Source organism: Podarcis filfolensis, assembly GCF_964270895.1.
Source record: "Podarcis filfolensis genome assembly, chromosome: 9".
NCBI classification, from domain to species: domain Eukaryota; kingdom Metazoa; phylum Chordata; class Lepidosauria; order Squamata; family Lacertidae; genus Podarcis; species Podarcis filfolensis.
Window position 1 is genome coordinate 52,691,617 of NC_139610.1, and position 22,314 is coordinate 52,713,930.

At 42.2% G+C, this 22,314-nt stretch overlaps 1 long non-coding RNA gene across 3 annotated transcripts in view; it reads right to left on the reverse strand.

Moving 5' to 3' along the window:
• The window catches only part of LOC310742553, a 44,153-nt gene that overhangs the window by 19,036 nt on the left and 2,803 nt on the right, over window positions 1–22,314 (reverse strand). For all 3 annotated transcript variants that reach the window (XR_014538544.1, XR_014538545.1, XR_014538546.1), the window contains exon 2: window positions 2,980–3,047. This is a non-coding gene — a long non-coding RNA (uncharacterized lncRNA). The remainder of the gene's footprint in view (window positions 1–2,979; window positions 3,048–22,314) is intronic.

Genomic DNA, 22,314 nt, shown 5'->3' on the forward strand with positions numbered 1-22,314 from the left:
CAGCCATCCGAGCAAGACCTGTTGGAAGCTGGGTTGTCATCGTGCTGGACACAATTATGGTACCAGCTGTGCTTTCAAAGGAAGCCAGAGTGCTGTCCAAGGAATGGAAGCTGATAACCAAAATAACCAAGCAAGGACCAGACAGCATTCAAATGAGTGAGGAAGAAAGAAGGGTCCCAGAACTCTGAGCCAGGAAATGGTTGTGAAGCACCAGCCCCACTGAGATAACATTTGAAGATATTAAGAAATACCTGTATAAATGGGTTGCGACTCCACTTTGCCATGCTGTTCATAAAGCGAGCAAAGCTGTGAGCCTTTCTCAAGCCAAGAGGAACAGAAGGGTCATGTTTAATATAATAATCAAGTAATCCATAGGCATTAGGACAAATAGCATACTCCAGATACACTTTCAAAGGGCAGAAGAGCTATCGTATTGAAATCAGATGCCGTGTACATCACACATAATTTCTTCCCGCACTCCACTTCTGTCCTGCTCTGCTTCTTTCTGGCTCTGGAGATACATCTGTTTCTCCTCCCTCAGTTGATATGATCCAGTTAAATCCAGGCTTTGGAGACACTTGCATGAAACATCCACGATTCCTTGATTTTTCAGAACATAAATCTTGCGACGAGCCTCACTATGTAGGCCTCTGTTATGAGATCATTTTCCCTATGAAATGCTATTCCGCCCCCCTTTGCAGCTATATTGAGACCCATGCAAACATAGCACTGTCAAAACTGATCTCCATATAACACACCAAACAATTGTTTCCCCAGAACACTGATGAAGAGAGTGAAAAGGGTCAGAAAAGAAAAATGCTGCTAGCTAGGGCTCTTCAGTGTTCTAACAGGCAGCTATGGCATAATTGGAGATCTCGAGAGAAAGCAGACCCTGAACATATCAAGTCACAAAGGGCTTTGCTCAGATGGAGATTCTGAAAACAAGCAACCTGCTATCAACAAAGATGGCGCTCTGTTTGTGTTATGTACTGAGTTGAATAGGATCCAAACTGCAGCAGTCTGATTGGTCATAGAACAATAGGATCCAAAAGGCAGCAGTCTGATTGGTCCTAGAACAATAGGATTCAGAATGCAGCAGTCTGATTGGTCCTAGAACAATGCAGCAGTATGATTGGTTGGCAGGAACCACCCAATCATGCTCCAGATAGAAGTGAATCCACAACCTGATTGGCTTACAGTAGAATTCCGGAATTAGCCAATCATGTGCAGCCCATTGTGTAAATAATGTATATAAAGCAGATGCTTTGAGGGGACATTCATTCATTCCTCCTCACCACTATGAGCTGAATAAAGAGCATGAAATCACTTTGCGACTCTGAGTATATTTCAGTTTGTCTGCTGTATTTCCCTCTCAGAGCTACAATTCTCAGAACAATTTAACATTCCTTTTTTTCACAGAGAACTCTTGGGATTTTAGCTCTGGGAGGGGAATAGGTGTCTGCTAACAACTCTCATTACCCTTTAACTACAATTCCCAGGATTCTTGGGGAGAAGTCATGACTGTTTAAAGTGGCATCATAGCTATCAGTCAAATCAAAAATTTAAAAAGGAATGGAAATGTTTTGAAGATTATATGTTAAAATATTGTTCTAAGAAAGATATGCTAATATGCCTAGAATAAAAATGTAAAGTGTATCTATGATTTGGAAAACAAAAGAGATAAAAGAAATACAAAGAATGATACATTTGGAGAATGCAAAGATAAAGGTGGAAATAGAAAATCAAAGAAGTTGAATTGTGGTGGAGGGAAGCTGCGGGTGGGAGGGGGAGTATTATATGATAAGTATGTAATATTTGCCTTCAATATTTTTGGATTGTATTCAATCTATTTTTCTTTTTTCCCTGTACTACTTACTTAAACAAAATAAATAAAATTTAATATAAAAAAGTGGCATCATAGCATTTTAAATGTATGGTTCCCAACATTTCTCCAATGAAAATAGGGGCGTCCTATTCCATCACCACCACCATCATCATCACCATCATTTTATTATTTATACCCTGCCCGTCTGACTGGGTTGCCCTAGCCATTCTGGGTGGCTTCTAATGTATATAAAAACATAGTAAACCATTGAACATTAAATACTTTCCTATACAAGGCTGCCTTCAGATGTCTTCTAAAGGTTGTATAGTTACTTATCTCTTTGGTTCGGGGGTCGCACAACTCCATACCCTCCAACATTTTTCTGATGAAAACAGGGACACCCTAAGAAAAACAGGACATTCTGGGATCAAATCAGAAACCGGGACGGCTTCTGTAAACCTGGGGCTGTCCCTGGAGGGTCTGCTTGGAGGGTCTGCAGTAGTGTCACAGTGGCTCTACTTGGATACCGCCTACTGTGTTTAGGATCAGAGTCCTAACATTACATAGTTTTAAAATGACATGAATTTGTCTAATCCCCCTTTTAAAGCCACCCAAGATGTATGTTGTGGGAGCAAATTCCCCAGGTTAATGATGTGCTGTGTGAAAGAAGCAGTAGCTGGAAACCACCGAAGGGGAGGAGTGCTCCTGTGCCTCTCTCCTGCTTGAGGACTTTTCCCAAGCCCTTATCTGGGTGGCCATTATGAGAACAGCAAGCTGGACATGTCTTTATGTTCTTCAGCACTTTATTTTGTCTGTCCTGAATCTCCCAGCATGCACAGCTTACTACAGAGATGTTCTCAGTTTTATTCCCATTTATTTCAGACAGGCAGTGAGGTGGTCTGGATCCTCCATAATAACCAAGTGTTCAAATTATGTATCATTTCCAGAGAAATTGGCCGGAGTGGATGCAACCAGTAGCAAAATGGGTTTGTGTAGTATAAAGGAAGTGTGGGGGTTTTTTGGAAGGGGGGAAGAAGGGACAATAAATCACTCATACTGTTGCATCCCAGTAGTATCTGGTTTTGAAACAGTTGAATTAATTAGGTTAATTCCTTTCCAATATTTAGAAGTTAGGAAGGCAGACTGAGACAAACCTCATCCTAAGTCTTCCAGGCCTTTCCCTTCTTAATCCATTCCACTGGCAGGAGGATTCATCTTACTTCTTTCAAAGAAAAGAAAAGAAAAGATGTGTCAAGTTGGTTTGATGCTCTCCGACAATATGAAAATAATATTCCCAGTTCAGTATGGACATAGTTACACTAAGGAATAAAGCCCTTTTCCCAGCAAATACTGGGAATTTTAGTTCTGCTTATGATGGGCACTTGTTCAGTTAAAACAGCCAAACAACGTGTCACCAACAATATTTTCATGAAATCTGCAGCTGGCAATTTATCTGTTGAATTATTATAGTTTGAGCAGAAATATTATTACCAAGGTCCGACCCTGCTCCAAGCAGTTTTCCACTTGCCACACCACTTTCCTGCTCTTTGCCTTTGAATCGGAGCAAATTCCAATCCACAGAAAACCCAGTTGATGTATGTTCTGATTCCACACACAAAAAAGAATAGGTTTTCCCAGGGGAAAGCAGCAGGACAATGGAAGTGTGGACTAGCACACCCTAGTTCTGAGAGTGGGATAAGGGAATTTCTAGCAGAGAACTATCAGTGCCGGACCAAACTACTATCCCTAGGATATTTTCAGTTAGAGTGCTATAAAACTAATATAGGTTGGTAGGGCAGATAAGTCCAAGCTTCTGATTTCTCTAACACTTTCCCCAAAGGACCAAACTCTGATGCCATTGGCAGCGAGGCGTCATCCTTCCCAATGTGAAAATGGGCTCTGTTACCTGCTATATACATTTCTACATATACAGTGGTACCTCAGGTTACATACGCTTCAGGTTACAGACTCCGCTAACCCAGAAATTGTGCTTCAGGTTAAGAACTTTGCTTCAGGATGAGAACAGAACACCGCTGTGCTCCAGCGGTGCAGCGGCAGCAGGAGGCCCCATTAGCTAAAGTGGTGCTTCAGGTTAAGAACAGTTTCAGGTTAAGTACGGACCTCCAGAACGAATTAAGTACTTAACCTGAGGTACCACTGTACATTCCTAAAACATGTACATGCACACCCACACACACCATGCACAGTTGTGTTTTTACAGTAGGATCTGGACTGAATTGCATAAATTGTGTTTGACATGAAGTGCAGTTACAAATATTTCAAAATTGCATGTGGGGAAAGCTCAAGAAACCCATTCCCATTGTTATCTCTTCCTATTTTATTATTTTCACAGCAGTACCAAAAGCTATGTAACTAAGACCAGATTAGCAATGGAAACTTTTTCTTATCTGCATTTCTCCTTATCTGCATTTCTCCTTGAATTTTGGATTTTTGAATTGCTTGCTCTTGTTTCTGAAATGGAACTGATGTGTTAAGTGAACTACCAAACAATTCTTCTGTTTTTCCATAACAAGGTCCTTGGAAGGTTTTTGCGTGGGTGTATTCTGCAATATGGCATTGATGCAATCAAGGAGCAACAGAGGTGGATTTATAGTGGACCAACTAGATATCATTCTGCCTTATTGGTTGTTCTGCAATGCTTCCTCAATGTTGTCCAACGTTTACGATCTGGAGGTGCAAATTGGTAGTATAGCAGATCAAAAGCAGGACAAAACAACAAGTGTGGAACATTGGTGGTTAAAAAAAGTTGCAGGCTTTCAGCAGGAGGCTGGCAATGAAGCTGTATGTCCACCTTGAAACATTTGCAGGTGTGGATGTCAGGGACTGGATGGATGCAGAGGAATGGTGGGAAGAACCAGCTGGGGAACCCCCAAGGGAAGAAGACTCAGACCCCAGGGATTGGTGGAGGGATGACGATGAGTGATCAGAGAGAGGAAACTGGGAGGTGTCTGAAGCTGAAAAGATAACAGGGCTTAATGAGCCGGGCAAGTCTGTGGCACAGAGAAGTCCAGAATAAGAATCAGTAGCTGCAGCAGAAGAGTGGGATGAGGGATGCCAAGAGGCAGAGATGTCAGGCTGGTGAGTGTCTCCCACTCCTGCTGCGATAAGCTCCCCTCCCTCCTAGTCTCCCAGAACCAGGAGAGGCATGAAAAGGGTGGAGGAGAAATTAGTCATGTGGGTGCAGTCTCAGATTGCTTGGGAAAAACCCAGGAGAGGAAGGGACTTAGGCAGCTGTGGGATGGTGGGGACCTTCAGTCTCTGCAACTGCTTTGCAATACATACCGAAGAAGAGTTGGTGTGCTCATTAGGTCTGACACTCCTTGTGCAGATCCTGGTTTTTTTCATTTATTTTTAATGAAGAGTTAACTCCACTTTGTGTGATTTACAGCTGGCTCACTCCTGACAGTGAATGTATAGAAAGTGGGGTCGGTTGTAACCAACCCAATACCATCAGAAATAATCATGAATGCACAACAAAAGATGGTTGGACAGTGTTCTCGAAGCTACAAACATGAGTTTGACCAAACTGCTGAAGGCAGTGGAAGGCAGGAGTGCCTGGCATGCTCTGGTCCATGGGGTCACGAAGAGTCGGACACGACTAAACAACTAAACAACAACAAGCACAACAAAAATGGCATCTAGATGGGGCATTTCTTATCAATTACTTGTTTTTCTCACCCCACAACAAGAATGTTACAAGCTTTTTCTGGGCCCACAGAAATCTTCCTTGGGAGCACTGGATCAAAATAGCCTCATATGCTAGTTTCCCTTTCTACCGGCTGAGCCTTGCCACTCATAGAATGCTGCTCTGGAGGGCCTCCAGTCTCTTGAGACTAGCTGTGTGTATGTAAACATCAGACCAATCCCAACTCCTTGGATCTCAGCTTATTTATTGACACCCCCTCTTTTAAGGAGCTGAGAGCAGTATAACCGAGGTTATGAACTTGCATATAAAAATGAGAAAGGATTGGCACCATACCTGATGGGAATTTAGTAGTAATATTTCAAACTGGAAAGAGGCTCCTACACTTTTCCTGAATGCTTCCTGTGTGGCAAGATATGTGAATATTATATTGACCACAGCTTGACTTACGAATGGAGCTTTACAGCTACCCAACTGAAGTACTGTATTTAGGAAAGGGATAACAGCTGCACTCAATGGAGTTTTTATTGTCCTTTCAAGTAACTCAACCCAACAGCAGCAGCATCAAGCAAAGTGTCGTGGCAGAGCAGAGAGCAGCACGGCCCGTTCCTTGAGGTCATGCTATAAGTGCAGAGTTATTTACCTTTCTGACTGCATTGTGCTCATCATACCTGTAGATGGTGGGAACTACTCAAAGACTGCACCCCATTTCTGTTTATAGGCATAATTCCTAAAGAGTATAAATTGCCTTGTCTTCCAGAAAAAAGGCACAACATAATTTATCAGTGGGCTTGAATTCAGTCTGCTCTCTGTCCTAAAGAGTCATTTAACGTAAGTAAGGAACATGCCAAATGCACACACAATTTAGGAAAGACTTTAAGTCTATGAAAACCATTTGGAGTCACTATAGAATTGATAAATGGAGGAACTCTTACCCACAATCAGTACAATAATCCGAAAAAGCAACATTATTAAGCCTTTTTGGCAAACAAATCACCTTTAAAGGGATTTTGGAAAGACTTGGCTATCCATATATATAGAAAGAAAAGCTAAGAACCATACTGGAAGGATTGCATTAGTGAGCCACAGTGCTAACTCTTGGAAATGAATTTTGACAAGTACTCTTGCTCAGTGCTTTTAAAACTTCTACTCCGATTGTGGATACTCCTCTGTGTTCATTCAGTTAAGCAGAAGTCTTCACAGAAGCAAGGAGTCGCAGAAGCTTCAGCTGGGTCATAGGTGATGTATTTACAAGGAGTGGGATTTATAAGGCAGCAATCATGAGCAACAAGCACTGAGATTTAATGGGAGGAAGACTATAAGACAGGAATGGACTGGCTAGTGAGGAGCCAGGAGAAAAAGGAATTTATTTGGAATGATACTGGGAATTTGTACAAGGAAGTGTGATAACATCAGTTCCAGGTCTGAAGAACCTCTGTTAGGCTTTGGTGGACTTACCAGGCAGAACCATTCCAAATTTTGTCACTTTATTTCTGCAATTTTCTGGGTTAAGGGGGCTGCGTCAGATTTTTTCTGGAATCAAGTAACATGGAAATGAGTCCTAAGCATGCACTATATTTCATAAGTTTTCCAGAAGTGGCTTTTATATCATATGAAAGTTCAGATATAATGTGGAAATCAACTGAGAAAATGAAATAACCTGTCATATGAATACAGCTATTACCAGTTACACGAAAGGAGGCAAATATAGAGGTTATCCCTGAAAGATCACTGTGTATAGGCCTATTTTGCTTTTAAACACAGACTATAAGGGGGAAAGGTGTGAAATGAATAAGCTAAGTACTTTGAAAGGGAATACGCATTGTATGCTAAGTTTACATAAGCCAAGGTGTGGCCTGCTTACTTGACACACTGAAAAGGATTGTTCAGCATTTCCACTGTGAACAACCTGCAGATATCAGTTGTGTGGACTGTGGATCTAAGGATAAGAAAAGATAAAAGTTTTGTTTCCTTGTGGCAATCAATATTGCTCTTTCATACACTTAATCTTTAACTATTTTAAATCTTTTGTTTAGAAGGCAAATTTAGCCCGTTGCCATTTATAAACATGTTATATTCAAACAAGACACCTTAACTATAGCAGAAGCAGTTTCTTGATGCAAATCCACCAACAAAGAACTATCAGCATCTAGTCCAACATTATCAATGCCAGAAACGTGACAGCGGCTGCATTCAGATAGTGTTTTATTCAACTTCCCAGTGTTTCCTTACCTGATAATGTCCCTTTGCAAGGCAATGTAGGAATGTTCAGGGAGGCAGGAGAGGATATATTATTTAATGATATCCTTCCTAACTTGAATTAGCAAGTTCTATATCTAAGCAGAGTTTAAACATTCCCCTTTAAACGCACAGCGATTTGCTTGTTGCAGGCTAGTTTTAGCCTTTAAATATAGGATTCCTGGTAAGATCCCTTATTGTCCCTCTTAAAAAGAATAAACATGACAATCTTATTCAAGTCAACATAAAAGTAGTTTACTCACATTCATTCAGTTCACAGTTGGATCCCTGAAGGCAGACTTATGTTACAAAAGTATATACACATGTGGAACTATCCCATAAGAGAGTTAGTTCCTAAGTGACTGCGAACAAGCAGTCACTTCTCCTCACACATGGAAAAACAAAATGGAGAAGAGCAGAAAGAGGGAGAGGTGTGTTCCCTGCCTTGCTCTTGTTCCCAGGGAGAGAGAGGGCCAGATTAGACCATGCCCACCTCTAGTCACATGCAGAGAAAGTTTGTCCCAGCTCAGGAGGAAACGGGAAGTTTTCTCCTGGCTGGTACAAAGCATCCTCTAGCATGTTCACTCTAGGAATGTTGTACTTGACTGCTATGTGTTCCACATCCCACAGGCACATTCAAACTGTGCCTGCAAAGGAAGAAAGAAAAGAATCAGGAACATACTTAGTATTGGAAGTGCATCCTGCAGAAGATGTGTTTGTGTGTGCTCTCAGGTTGCAGCCTGGTGACTGGATCCTGCTCCCACACCTTGCAGTACATGAACCAAAACACAGCTGCCCATAAAAATTGGCCAAATTTTGTGACGTAGCGTTGCATCCCAAAAATGTGTACAGAAATGCATATCGTGTATTGGGGGAAGCATGCATAAAAATGCATATAAGAAGCTCACTTGTCAATGTAGTTCTGGGACTAACCCTCTGGCCAGATCCAGTTCCAGACCCTGGTCTACACTGACCACCAGCTGCTCTCCCCAGTTTATTTGACTAGTTGTAAAGGCTTGCATTATTATTTTTTCCATAAGATTTTATTAATACTTTTTCATAATACAATATGATAAAAGAAACTAATCTTAAAAAAAAGAAAGAATACATAGAATCTTCTCTCAAAGGTAGCTCCTAACCCATGACACTTGCAGATAGTGGACACTTACAGTTCTCACCTGGGAGCTTTCCTTTCTTCTAGTCTCTCACCCTGGGAGATTTTCCCTTCCCTGCCTCTCACTCAGGTCCTTCCACCAACCATCTGCCACCTTCATGTGTGTAATCCTTGTAACCCAATAATGGCCTAGAGGCCTGCATTAAGAAGACTGTCCAGCATATTCCAGTCCCCAACCAACTCAAGCAGAAGCGATGGAAAAGATGTGGCTTGGATGCTCCAGGGAGAAAACATCGGTTTGCACTACCTCTTTTCTATAGGTAAATTACAGCACCGTCCTGTGCATGTCTGCTCAGGTAAATTTTACAGCATTAGTCACATTACTGTCAGCTATTGAAATGCTATGCCAAATCAATCAGGGTTAAATTAAGAAGCAACATTTGCTAGATCTATTTCAGTGACATGTATATTGGCAGTAGGGATTCAACCATCATCTCTTAAACAGTATTAAGTTTTACAGTTTATAGTTCATGTTCAGATGCAGTTTCATTGTGGTGCAAGTTTGGACTGCAGCACTTTGTTTTCCAGAGCAAGTGATAAAATAAGATTAGACTACAAGCGGAGAACTTTTTGCTGGCCTTGTGCTCAAGAACGTCATGTATGATTTTGGAATGACGAAAATGTGGAAGCTAAGCTATTTATTCAAGAGAGTGAATGGGAGAACTGGTGAATGTGAATGTCACAGGCGCTTGTGGTTAGAATTTCAAAGTAACATTCCAGTTTCCTGTATGCTTTCTTGCAGGAAACTGATTAATTTAGAAGCTTGACTTGTGGGCTGTGTTTTTTTTTAAAAATCGGCCTCATCCCATACTTTGCTGTCACTTGCTAAAAAGTGGCCTTTCTTCTGGCTGTAGAAATGACTCCTTTCTGATTCCTAGATTTCAGAATCTAGACAGTAAACTGGTCACACAGGATAGTGTGATGAGATTCATAGAGCTTTTATTTCTAATACCAAATCTATCTGGTCTGGTACACCATCAGTTTATGAGAGCACTGTTCTTTCCCCCATGAACCTCTTGGAAACCCACCATGATACTGGAAGATGAAGGTATAATTCAGAGAAACAAGACCAGGAAGGGTCTTTGCTTCATCTCTTACTAAGCGTACTAAGCTGTGATCTTTGCTAGGGATCAATGGACATAATTGCAGATTCAAGGAAACATTTAGATGAAACTGTGCGGGGAATTCATGACAATGTGCTTCTGGAGCAGATGCTAGGCAGACAAACTGGGATACTGAGGGGTCTGCCGCTTCCTCTTGAAGTAATGTGTACAGTGGGATCTAGGCTGGTGAGGGAATGGCCAGGTGACCTATTCACCATGTGCACATTTGATTTGAGCTGACAATTTTATTTTATTTTGGTCAAGGATTGAGCATGTGGCCAAAACCAGGTAGCCTGAATACCTGACAATGCCTCTGTTATGCTGCAACAGTCTTAATTTTGATTATACCTACAAACACCTTTGGCATGCAAAGAATATTCTCTGCCACTGATCTGTAGCCCCTCAACATTCTTCTGCGTCACATGGAGTGTACAGAAAGGCTGTGTCCCACCCCATGCCAGGGGCGGACTTGGGTAATCTTTGGTAGCATGTTGCCCTGAATGAGCCCAAAATTTGGCATCCTGAAATGGATCTTCTCAGTGATGGATCTTCTCAATTTTGCACGCCCTCGGCTCAGCACCCTGTGCATGAGAATAACCCACACAGCCCTAAATCCAGCACTGCCCATTTACATGTTACACATGGGGAAAGAGCCCCATGTGTATGACATGCAGATAGTTTGGTTGGTGAGAATGGAAATCTTGCCCTTGACCAGTTTCTGGTTTGCATGGGCTACAGCCCTTCATGCATCTAGATATAAATGCCCCATTCAGGCATTCAAGGATACACATAGTGGGAGGCGAAGAGCCTGCCACTCTCTACTTTTGAGCATTCATTAAATATACAGTTTGAATGCTTTAAAAAAGGGTTCTTGTGTTTCCAAGATTCCACTACAGCAAGATACAGGGTGGCAATATGTAAATTAAGAGGCGGGGCCCTGCAGTTGGCAATGAGTCATTGGCTTCTACTGAATTCTATAAGACAAGAGTTGAAATCTTGCAACATGTTTGAGAAGAGGCACTTGGGCTGTGTTCACCAGGCACCTCATGCCTGAATGTGCTTTTTTCTTTTACTTCCCCCCCATAAAAATGAATGGCGGAGACACTCACGTCTGAAAGATATGTCATTTGCTCTTAGGAATACAGGATTGTATCCTGTGTTAGGCATATTCAGAAGAAACCTATTGCATTCATTCATTCATTTGTTACATTCCATTCCAAAGTTGCTCAGGGCAGGAAACAACAAAGCAGCAAAACAGTGCAATTAAAAAATCAAATAATATTTAAAGCATTAAGAATTTCTACAAATATTTAAGTACAGTCACATATCCTCACCTCTAATAATTTCAAGGTTGACAGGAAGAGCATCTTTCAGACATCAAATGCCTGGATGAACAGGAATGTTTTAAATTCCTCCTGAATGTTTTTAATGATGGAGGTGTAAATAATGTTAAGAATTAATGGACATAACCAACTTAGGTCCGTTAATCTCAGTGGATCTTCTATGGGTAGAATACAGTTAGATGCAATCAACTGTTGCAATGGAGCCAAATTATCTCACAGAAATTATAATCAGATGCACAAGGCCTCCAGCTGTTCCTAATTTATGTAAGTGCGGGGAAGAGAGGAAATTTGACTGTTTAAGTTCCAGAGAAGATCAAGTCACAACATCCACTCTGATGCTCAGAAAAGAAACTGCTTAACTTCCCATCTTCTCACTAACCGAATTTGACAATTTTAAAACCATCTTGAATCTCAAGCCTACTGACTGCCATAGATCACACTAATAAGATGGAACAGGATGGGGCATATGATGCCAGTGAGTTGATGAGTGCTGCTTTGAAAGACTCATTAACGAATGGCAGCTTTTTGCCAAAATGTTGTTAATGTCCCCAGAAGTCTGAAGATGCTGAAGACAAAGGTGTGCTATTTTTTTGTGATGAAATGTCTGCTAAATTTTGTGACAGCGTCTGCTAAATCCCTATAATTAGCATGGGCCCCTGTTAAATGTCATGGGGTATTTGATGAAACAGGGCATGAACTCTGTAGCAACACTCTGGGGATCTGTAATGCTATCCAGCGTGACGTTTGGAATTTAACTACTAGATAGGGTTTCCTTATCTAGGAAACGCAGGGGAGAAAGGCATTTGTCCAGTCTAATGACCCCTGTTAACAGATTTATGCCCCTCCCTCAATACAGATTCTGTCCCCTCCGCCTCACACCAAACAAATGCGTTATCGAGTTAATCAAACAACATTCCAAAAACCAGAAAAAAAATGAAGAAAATAACCCAGTTTGGTTTTATCTTATTGCAGAGGTTTGGTTATTAATATATATGGAAAGAAAATAGAAATCTTATAGTCACACACCCACCCCATATGCATAGGATACAGTTTGGTATATTGCATATATCCATGCACACACACACCTATCTGTATGTATACTCCTGTTGTGTTGCCATGTAGCGCATTGCAGTTCCTGGACCATAGCTCAGATTCAGAGCATATGATTTGCATGCAAAAGGCTGCATGTTCAATCCCTGCCATCTCCTATTAAAACAGTCTTGGGTAGGTGATATGGGAAAGACCAGGTTCTGTCTTGTGGAGCCTCCATCAGTGGGTATAGAATACTGTGGGCTGCATATGTTTCTATACATGGAGGGGATTACGAGGGCTTCCAGTGATACTGTGGATTTATACACACGGGCTCCTGAGGTATGGGGGAACAGGCCCAGTGTCACTATGCTGCTCTCAGAGGGGTCCCAAGCACCATGGTGTCTTTTTCTTCATTTTCAAAAAATGTGGGGTGCGCAGTCTTCAGAGGACTTCTGGGCCGGACAGCTGGAGACACTACCATATTAATTTCACCCATAATGTCCCTGGGTCCCACCTGCAATGTAGCAGCACTTTGCAATGCTATGCTAGCACAGGGCCCAGAGGTATAATGGGAAAATTATTGTGCTGGCAGCTCCAGTCTCTTGGCCTGGCAGCGGAAGGCATTGGATGGCCCCGAGAGAAGAACCAGTCCTTTCAGCTCCACCGCTTGTCCCCACTGCCATGACCCATTGATGCTTTCGCCTGTCACCTAGTAAGCTTGTAAGCTAGTAAGCCAAGTGGAGGGAGGGCTGCTGCCTCCAGGGTTGTGTCTGTGGGTGCCAACGGCCCCCTCAAACAAGGCTTTGGCCCTGTAGAGTGAGGTATGAACAAGGCTTTGCACTAAACTACTGCTAAATAATATCTCTCGGTCGCTCTCTTTGCAGGCAGTAAAGGTACTTGTGCTTTCCCAGTGTTTAGTTTACCTGGAATGAAGGACAGTGGAGACTCGTCTCTGTAAGTGGTACCTCGGGTTACATATGCTTCAGGTTACATACGCTTCAGGTTACAGACTCCGCTAACCCAGAAATAGTACCTCAGGTTAAGAACTTTGCTTCAGGATGAGAACAGAAATTGTGCTCTGGCAGTGTGGCGGCAGCAGGAGGCCCCATTAGCTAAAGTGGTGCTTCAGGTTAAGAACAGTTTCAGGTTAAGAACGGACCTCCAGAACGAATTAAGTACTTCACCCGAGGGACCACTGTATTTACACATATATGCAAACTGAGCATAGGATGGAGGTCACAGCATTAACATTCCAACATATATTGCCTCCTCATTAGATTCCCAGGGAAATCTCCAAGCCATAGCTTTGGGTCTAGCCCAGAGCAAGACAACTCTGTGTCTCCAGCATCCAGCGTCAGCCAAAACTCATGCCTGAACAGCCACCTGCCCCTGCCATCATATTGCTCTCCTGCCTAGGCTGACATAACATCCAGCCAGGTGAGGAGGGAAAAGACCCCACCCCCATTTGTCTCTATGGCAACAGAGCCCACTCTTTAAGATGCTGATGGGTACATAGCTGAGTAGCTTAACAGAGGAACTGGTTTGGCAGGTTCAGCAGATTGTCTTTTCTAGATTCAAACCTCACAGATACTGGACCACAGGCCTGAAAGGGACTCACAGGGCTACATTCCCTTCTGAGCAAGCTTCCAGGGGCCACATTCCAGGGGTGGGTGGGACCATAGACAAAAATGGATAGACCAATGGATGTTACAGACTCTTAGCTTTGTACTGGAGGCTACATTTTAGCCATGCAAAAGTCAGAGGATTTACACACCCAAACAAAAACTTCTCCACCCTCCATCCAGGCAAGCAGTGGGCTCATTACTGTGCAAGGACACATTCTAGCCAGGCAAAAGCACTCAAGGAAAGCATGGAGCAGGGCTGGAAAGAAGGGTGTATGGCCTGGAGAGAGTCCCGAGGACTGGATTAAGAGAGCTGGAGGGCTGGATTTGGTCCCCATGCTTGAGGTTCCCGACTCCTGATCCTCAAATGCTATATATTACACTGTCAAATTTTGTAGTGAACAGGACAGAGAGAGCTTTAAAACTTAATGATTATTTGTATTGTTTACAGTTGAAATAAGGCACAGATATGGCTTGGGACAAATCTACCTGTCCTAATTATGAACTGTAGCGCAGCAGGTAGAAAAATAAACAAACCGCTAACTTTCCAGGCTCCAATCCAGCAGATTCAACACATTGATGTCTATAGATATTTGGTTTTAGTGTTCCTAACACTGAGTTGGACTGGCCTCCAGGCTGATAATTTACCAGGTGAGCATAATGGGCTCAGTCCACTGGAATTACCTTCTGCACAAGCCCTGTTTAGAACAGGACCTGTACAGAAGTTCAGGCGGATTGTGCCATCTGTCAGTAGGAAGAGCTCACATAAAACTTAGGTAAGGAAAAAAAGTTACCTATTTTACCAAGGACTTATTCTGAGATTAAACGTAACCTCAAAACAAATAGGTTCTGTGAGTTTATGCTAACTAGTCTAATTAATCTTCATGTTTGATCTTTGGACTAATACGTTGAACTAATTTGGGATTAAAAGATTACAAGTAACATTTTTAGTTGAAAGCTGTTACATGCCTCATGTCAACACTGCGGTGACAGAATTAACCCCGGAAGCCCTTTGGATTCCACACACTAGATGCTGCTGCTTGAGCAGAGTTAAGGCGACTTATTAGTGAAGGCATTATAAAGTGCTCATCCTGAAATGTTAGATGCTAAGAGCACAATGCCAAAAGTCAGACACTTTGGGTTTTGCTTATTGTATCACCAGCATCATAATCATCCTCCTGCATCATCCTGGGTTTCTTATCCACCCTTCACCACAAGGCTACAACCATATAAAAATACAATAACAAAATTAGTTAAAACAGTCTGCAAACACCACTGTTGAGTTCCATTCGGAAAAGGTTTTTTAAAAATGTTTTCCAATTGTAATGTTTTTATTTGTTTATAAATTTGTATATTCTATTGTTGTAACCCACCCTGGTACCTCAGAGTGAATGGCAGGTTAAAAAAATCTTATAAATAATAAGCAAATAAATAGCCATTCCTATTCTCAGGAACCCTGATAATGCAGGATTCCTGATTACAGGGAGGTTTGTAAGCATGTACAAAGAAGTTCAAGTGCAAGAAGAGCTCTGCTGGATCAAGCTGGTGGCCCACCTAGTTCAGCATCCTTTTCTTCTAATGGCCAACCAGATCACAGAATCACAGAGTTGGAAGGGACCACAAGGATCATCTAGTCCAACCCCCTGCAATGCAGGAATCTTTTGGCCCAAATATGGGACTTTAACCCATGACCTTGCTATTAAGAGTCTCATGCTCTACCAATTGAGTTTTCCCAGATGCCCATGGGGATCCCACAAGCAGGACCTAAATGCAATAGCAGTCTTCCCACTTGTGATTCCCAGCAACTAGAGACTGTTTGCTCTTGGAATCCCCTTTCAGACCATTCTTCTGAATACAGACAGGGATAGAGATAGAATTAGAGAACTGTAGAGTTGGAGGGGACTCCATGGATCATCTTCTAGTCCAATCCCCCTAAATGGCAGGAGCAAGGCAAAGGTTCTGTCCCCAGGCTACCTCCCTACTTTGTGCCCTCACATGTTCTTTGAATGCCTGAGGAAATGTATCATAACAATTAAAAACAGTATGAAATTAATAAACAAGTACAGCAGATCAAAAAAGGACACATCCTATGGATGATGGAAATCATCCAGTCGGAGGACACAAACATGCCTTCAGGTAACTGTGGAAGACCCACAAAGGTGAGGCCTCAGTTAGGGGTTTCACAATCTGGACACTACAGAGAAGGCCCTTTCCCTCCATTCCACCAGCTGTTCTTCAAATGAGACTCACAAAAGGCTTCTCCTATTGACCTTAGTGAACAGGCAGGATCATACAGGAGCAAAATGCCCAGTGTAGGTAATACCATTATACAGTTTAGTTACTAGGTGGCCTTGGTCTCATTTGTACCTGGGCAGACTCAGAAGTTTCCCATTGCTGTTCTTATTTAAGAGATACAATAAAGTTCTTGTCTAGCTTTGTGTCATCCTAGCCTCCCATGACAGCCCTTTAGGTATCCTGGTCTCAAGCTGTTTATGGCTTTGTTGCTGTACAATAAATAAACTACTACTACTACTTGGGGTTTTCCCCCCAGAGCTACCAAAACATTTGGCATAAATCATGCATTAAGCATTTCCCCATAAACCAAATGGACAAATGGGTCTTGATGTTATGCACTTCTTTCCATTAAAGCTGCGAGTCCCCCTGATGATTTATTGCTTGGGTTACTTCTCTGAATTACTGCTTAACCTCCTTTATATTAAAAAGGGGGACAGGATATTGGAGTTTTCTTAAAGTTGGGAATTACTAATGGCCCAAATAAGATGATTCAGACATGTTTTATTATACTCTGTCATGAACCATGCATTTTTTTGCACGGGAAACCAATGATTAGTCCAACTTGGGTCACATAACTTGGCCAAATCAAGGAAGGTTTTGAAAGCTAAATAACAGAATTAATAGTAATGCTTATTTTATTCTTCTGGATTCATGGAGTCTAGTCATTGTTTGGTGATTCTTGTAATTTCTTGAAAGAGAATCAGGGAGAGTATAGGCTTCTATTTTGAAGAGCACACTTGAGTACTTTATGAGGTGATGATAGCAATTTAATACCAGATGCTCTTTGCAACTAAAATTTAAGGAAACATACCTTACCTCAGGGAAAGGAGAACAGTACTTGGATACAATATGTCAGTATCTTCAACTAAATCATTGCCATATAATTACAATGTTTTCTGCTAATACCTAAAATATTCTGCTGCTTTAGCTGGAACATGTTCTTATTCTTTCCTGTTCCAAATGGAAACGCATTGTGTCATGCGCTTTGCATTCATAAATACTTAACATCTGCCACCTAACTTCCTATATACATATTATTCAATGACTCCTTCTGAATCATTCACTAAGGTGGGTAGGGAAATTTTATCATTTTACTCATGAAAGTGAAACTCTTTGTAGTGCTGGTTATTCCCAGTGTGGCTGAAGTTGCTAAACCAAATCTACTCAGCAACAAGGGGATGGGGTAACTGGTAGAGCAATCCAGTCTCCCCATCAGTCTGTGTGGAGTTTGGACTGAGTGGAGGTGGACTTTTGGTGGCCTGCTGGTGGGGGGCAACAGTGGTGGACGTTGGGGTCTCTCTAATTTCAGTGATGCTCTGTGTGATGCCAAAATTCAGTGCCCTCACCTCTCACCTTCCATTCTACCTCATAGTTGCGGCACCCCTGAGGCTCCATACCCAGTGTTACCAAACTGGTTGCATTCCCCTAAATCTGACTCTGGGGCCAGCTCAGAAATGGAGAGTTCTGAGACTTGGGAAGAGGCAGCACTGAGGTGATGCCATGAGGCCTGATCTGTACTTAATAAATGTGCTAGTCTGGACTGGTGAAGGGATCAGGCCCAATCTTGAAGAGAAGAAGAGTTTGGATTTGATATCCCGCTTTATCACTATCTGAAGGAGTCTCAAAGCAGCTAACATTCTCCTTTCCCTTCCTCCCCCACAACAAACACTCTGTGAGGTGAGTGGGGCTGAGAGACTTCAAAGAAGTGTGACTAGCCCGAGGTCACCCAGCAGCTGCATGTGGAGGAGCCGAGACACGAACCCGGTTCACCAGATTACAAGTCTACCGCTCTTAACCACTACACCACACTGGCTCTCAATCTTGCTGCCAATACTACCTTCTACTCCTGGTCCACCACTCGTACCCTAATGCACCAAAGTCGTAAAGCGAGTTCTCCATCAACAAATCTTTCATGTCTTCTAGCTTGAGGATGCCTAAGTTTGATAGCCCCTTTCTTGGGTTTTGGTGGTCTCACTGACCCTAAGGTTATGAGTCTCATGACACTTCTCAAAACATACATAAAATATATGAGCCAGGAAAAGCAAGGACCAAGTAAAGCCTGCATCTGAAGAAGCTTTGAGTCACATTATGTAGCCTAAGAAAGTGGGTAGCAGGAGATTCTGTGTGCCCAGCTTGGCAACCTTGGAAGTCAGACAATTGCGCTGAGATATAGCTGCCATTAGAAGATTCAGGATGCTTCAGACACATTAAAATTGGTGGAGTGGTGGCCATCTGCTGTATCTCTTGTCTTTATTCCATGGAGTCAGGCTTCCCTTAAGAACAAAATTGGTGAGCACAATAATCTCAGGTGTTTGGCATCCAGGCTCCCCGACAGCTCACACTTCCATTAAAGCCCAGGAGAAGACATCATGATGTAACTCCTCCCAGGGTGCTTTTCCAGATCTGGAAGTATGGGAAGCCATGGAGGCTGCAGAATGCTGGATAAATGGTTAATGGAAAGAAAAAGCGTCTCCACCCCCCACCGTTCTACCCGGACACTGAGGTCCAGTGCCAAGGGCCTTCTGTCGGTTCCCTCACTGCAATAAGCCAAGTTACAGGGAACCAGGCAGAGGGCTTTCTCGGTAGTGGCACCCATCCTGTGGAAACCCTCCCACCAGATGTCAAAGAGAAGAACAACTACCAGATTTTTAGAAGAAGCCGCCCAGAGTGGCGGCTGGAATTCTAAAGTAATTTTAAAGCACACTGTGAATGTGGCAGAAGATAGAATCCTCTTTTGTGGGGAAGAAAAACTTTTTGGGAAACTGGTGGACAGATTTTGGCATGGGATTACTCAACATCTAATTATGAAGGCAAATCAGAATAAGGGCAGTGCTTAATTCCCTCATTCTGGAGCATTATGTACAAAACAATGGCGCTTGATGGGTATTGGGAGTGCAGTTTGTGCCACTGATCCATACACCTCATATTTCACACCTGTTCATGCCTTTGTCCCCCCCCCCATTGTCAAAATGCCACCTAACGTTGCGCCTTAAGAACAGGGTGCTGGTGTTTGGGCTGGGCTGGGTGTGTGGAATCTTGCCTCCAGCCTCACTTTCTCCACACACCAGTGCTCTATGCATCACTTTACATAAATGACAGCAAATACCAAAACTGAAGCCTATAAGAGAGTTGTCTATATGGGCTTCTGAAGATCTTACCTAACCGATGTTTGAAATGAATATCATTCATCAGACAATTACACTTTTCCAAGGTTGAGTATTCTTATTATATTTAAAAATAATTATACACAATGAGTATGGTTCATTGTCCTGTCTGCAGAATCCTTTTGCACTTGTGGAGTTTCCTCCTACTCATAGAAAAGTACTAGAATACACCTGATTGTACAAAGTTGCTGGACAACAGCCATAGGTTACAATCCTATAAACAATTATGAGGAATAAGACCCATAGAACTAAGTTGAACATAAGATTGAACTAGTGAATCTATTTAGACTGCCACTCTTTGCACTTTATTCTGCTCCAAGAATGTAGAATGCCCATAATCCCATTCTTAATGACCATACTGCTCTTTCTTATGAACTTCAGGATCATGAGCAGAGAATAGAAATTGTATCTCTGAAGTGTGAATTGGAAAAAAAGTTTCAGATTTATTGCTTTGTATCTTCTAGGTACGATGGTACTTATTTTTCCTCATGTGCCATTTAGAAGTTCTTAAATAAAGGACTCTTATGCCTGCTAAGGGAATTGACACAGTTCACTAAAATAATTTCATTCCACTGGATAGCAAGGCATGAAAAGCTGTAGTTCATCTTTTCATTCATACCACGGTCTGCCAGGGTATTAAATAAATTCCCCTCCCTCTTCCACTAAGTGGTTGGCATTTACTCAGTCTTCAGTGCTGAAGTTACTTTAAGTACTGTTTGAGTTATTAACTTCCCCCCTTATTTGGATTTATATTGAAAGTTGTCATAAACTACTGCAAGTTGAAAAAGGTGTCTGGAGAAATCCACGTTAAAAGCATTATTTTTTCTGAAGTATTCATCATTATTCCTGGTCTTGCAGTGGCATCCTCTGAAGTCAAAAGAAGTCCTCAAGAAGAAAATAAATCAATTATGGCAAGATTATCTCATGCTGGTTATTATATTAATATGAGAAACCCAAAAACAAAGTTTAGGCATCAAAGTCTAATCAATAAGTGAAAATCACTTTCTCACTTTCTTCCACTAGAAGAATGTTTATGTTCATTTATTTATGTTCATTTGTACACTGCCTTTCATTTCAAGCAGAACAATAAAACAGGACATAACAAAATACAACACTAAAAACATATAAACATACCGTATTTTTTGCTCTATAAGACTCACTTTTTCCCTCCTAAAAAGTAAGGGGAAATGTGTGTGTGTCTTATGGAGCGAATGCAGGCTGCGCAGCTATCCCAGAAGCCAGAGCAGCAAGAGGGATTGCTGCTTTCGCTGCGCAGCAATCCCTCTTGCTGTTCTGGCTTCTGAGATTCAGAATATTTTTTTTCTTGTTTTCCTCCTCCAAAAACTAGGTGCGTCTTGTGGTCTGGTGCGTCTCATAGAGCGAAAAATACGGTATTTCAAAATTTATAAATGTGTTGGAAAAGCCAAGACAGGCAAAAGGAGGTACATCTTCACACAGTCAATAGCTAAACATGAATCAGGACAGTCAATAGGGATGTGGGTGGCATTGTGGTCTAAACTACTGATCAGAAGGTTGGCGGTTCGAATCCACATTACGGGGTGAGCTCCTGTTGCTCCTAGCAGTTCAAAAGCACACCAGTACAAGTAGATAAATAGGTACCACTGTGGTGGGAAGGTAAATGGCATTTCCGTGTGCTCTGGCACTTTTCACGGTGTTCCGTTGTTCCAGAAGTGGTTTCGTCATGCTGGCCACATGACCTGGAAAGCTGTCTGCAGATAGACACCGGCTCCCTTGGCCTGAAAGCGAGATGAGCACCGCAACCCCATAGACGCCTTTGACTGGACTTAACTGCCCAGGGGTCCTTTTTTATCTATTTCACAGGCAGAGAAAATATTGTAACAAGCTACCCCATTCTCCATGAACTGTGCAAGATTCCAGGGGTTGCAGATGTGCTTACCAAGGCCTGCATTCCCTTTTGGGACAATGAGGCACAGCCGAGTCTGTGGTGACTTTATGATATATGGTTTCTTTACACATTTACACAGCCCGAGTCTGGATGGAGAATGTGCAAAGTAGTCACATCTCAAGAGGGTCCTGTTCCTACCATTGCTGCAGCCTCCAATTCCAAGAGACCCCAAGCATCACATCTAACCCCTTCTGCAGCATAAAACCAACTGCCTGCCTTATTCTCTGCCCACCCCACCCCCGCTTGCAAAAGATACATCTTTTTCCGGCTTGCTTACCTCATAACCCAGTGCAGTTCTGGAAACCTCCCCCTTCCCAACTCTGGAACTGTATTTTGCTAATTACACCCCGCTCCCTGTGGCCAGCAGAGATTCTTTTGCCTTGGTGAAGAATTTACTAAAGCCAGGAATTAGCAGTGTAAAAATACTGGCTGGACTTAGGTCAAACTATTCTCTCCTGTGTTTCCCAGTTGAGAAAAAAAGACCATGGTTTTGTCATATTTGCTTGCCTTGCGTAAGGGACAGTGGAATTTGCTGTCTATGAAGAAAGGTCACACTACCTGATGAGAAATAGTTACGTTATGCTTCTAAACCATCTGCACTGTCTCTTTCTTTTCCTCAGGAAACAGCAGTAAATTATTTCTGGATCTTCCAGATTTTTTTTTATCTCAAACTACTTCTGGTTAACTGTAAACCGTATAGGAGAACAGACATTTCCAATATTAGATCCAGCAGCAAATATATCAATGTGGACTTGCCTGTCAGATTTGAAATGCAAATGTAAAACTTACATTGGACAGAATGTTCATTTGCATTACAAATACATCACCTCTTCTGCATAAACTAGCATCAGATGCTAACATAAATTGCAGGGGGGAAAGAAAAATGCTCAAGGGCAAATTAAGACTCATGTGTGAAACAATGTGTTG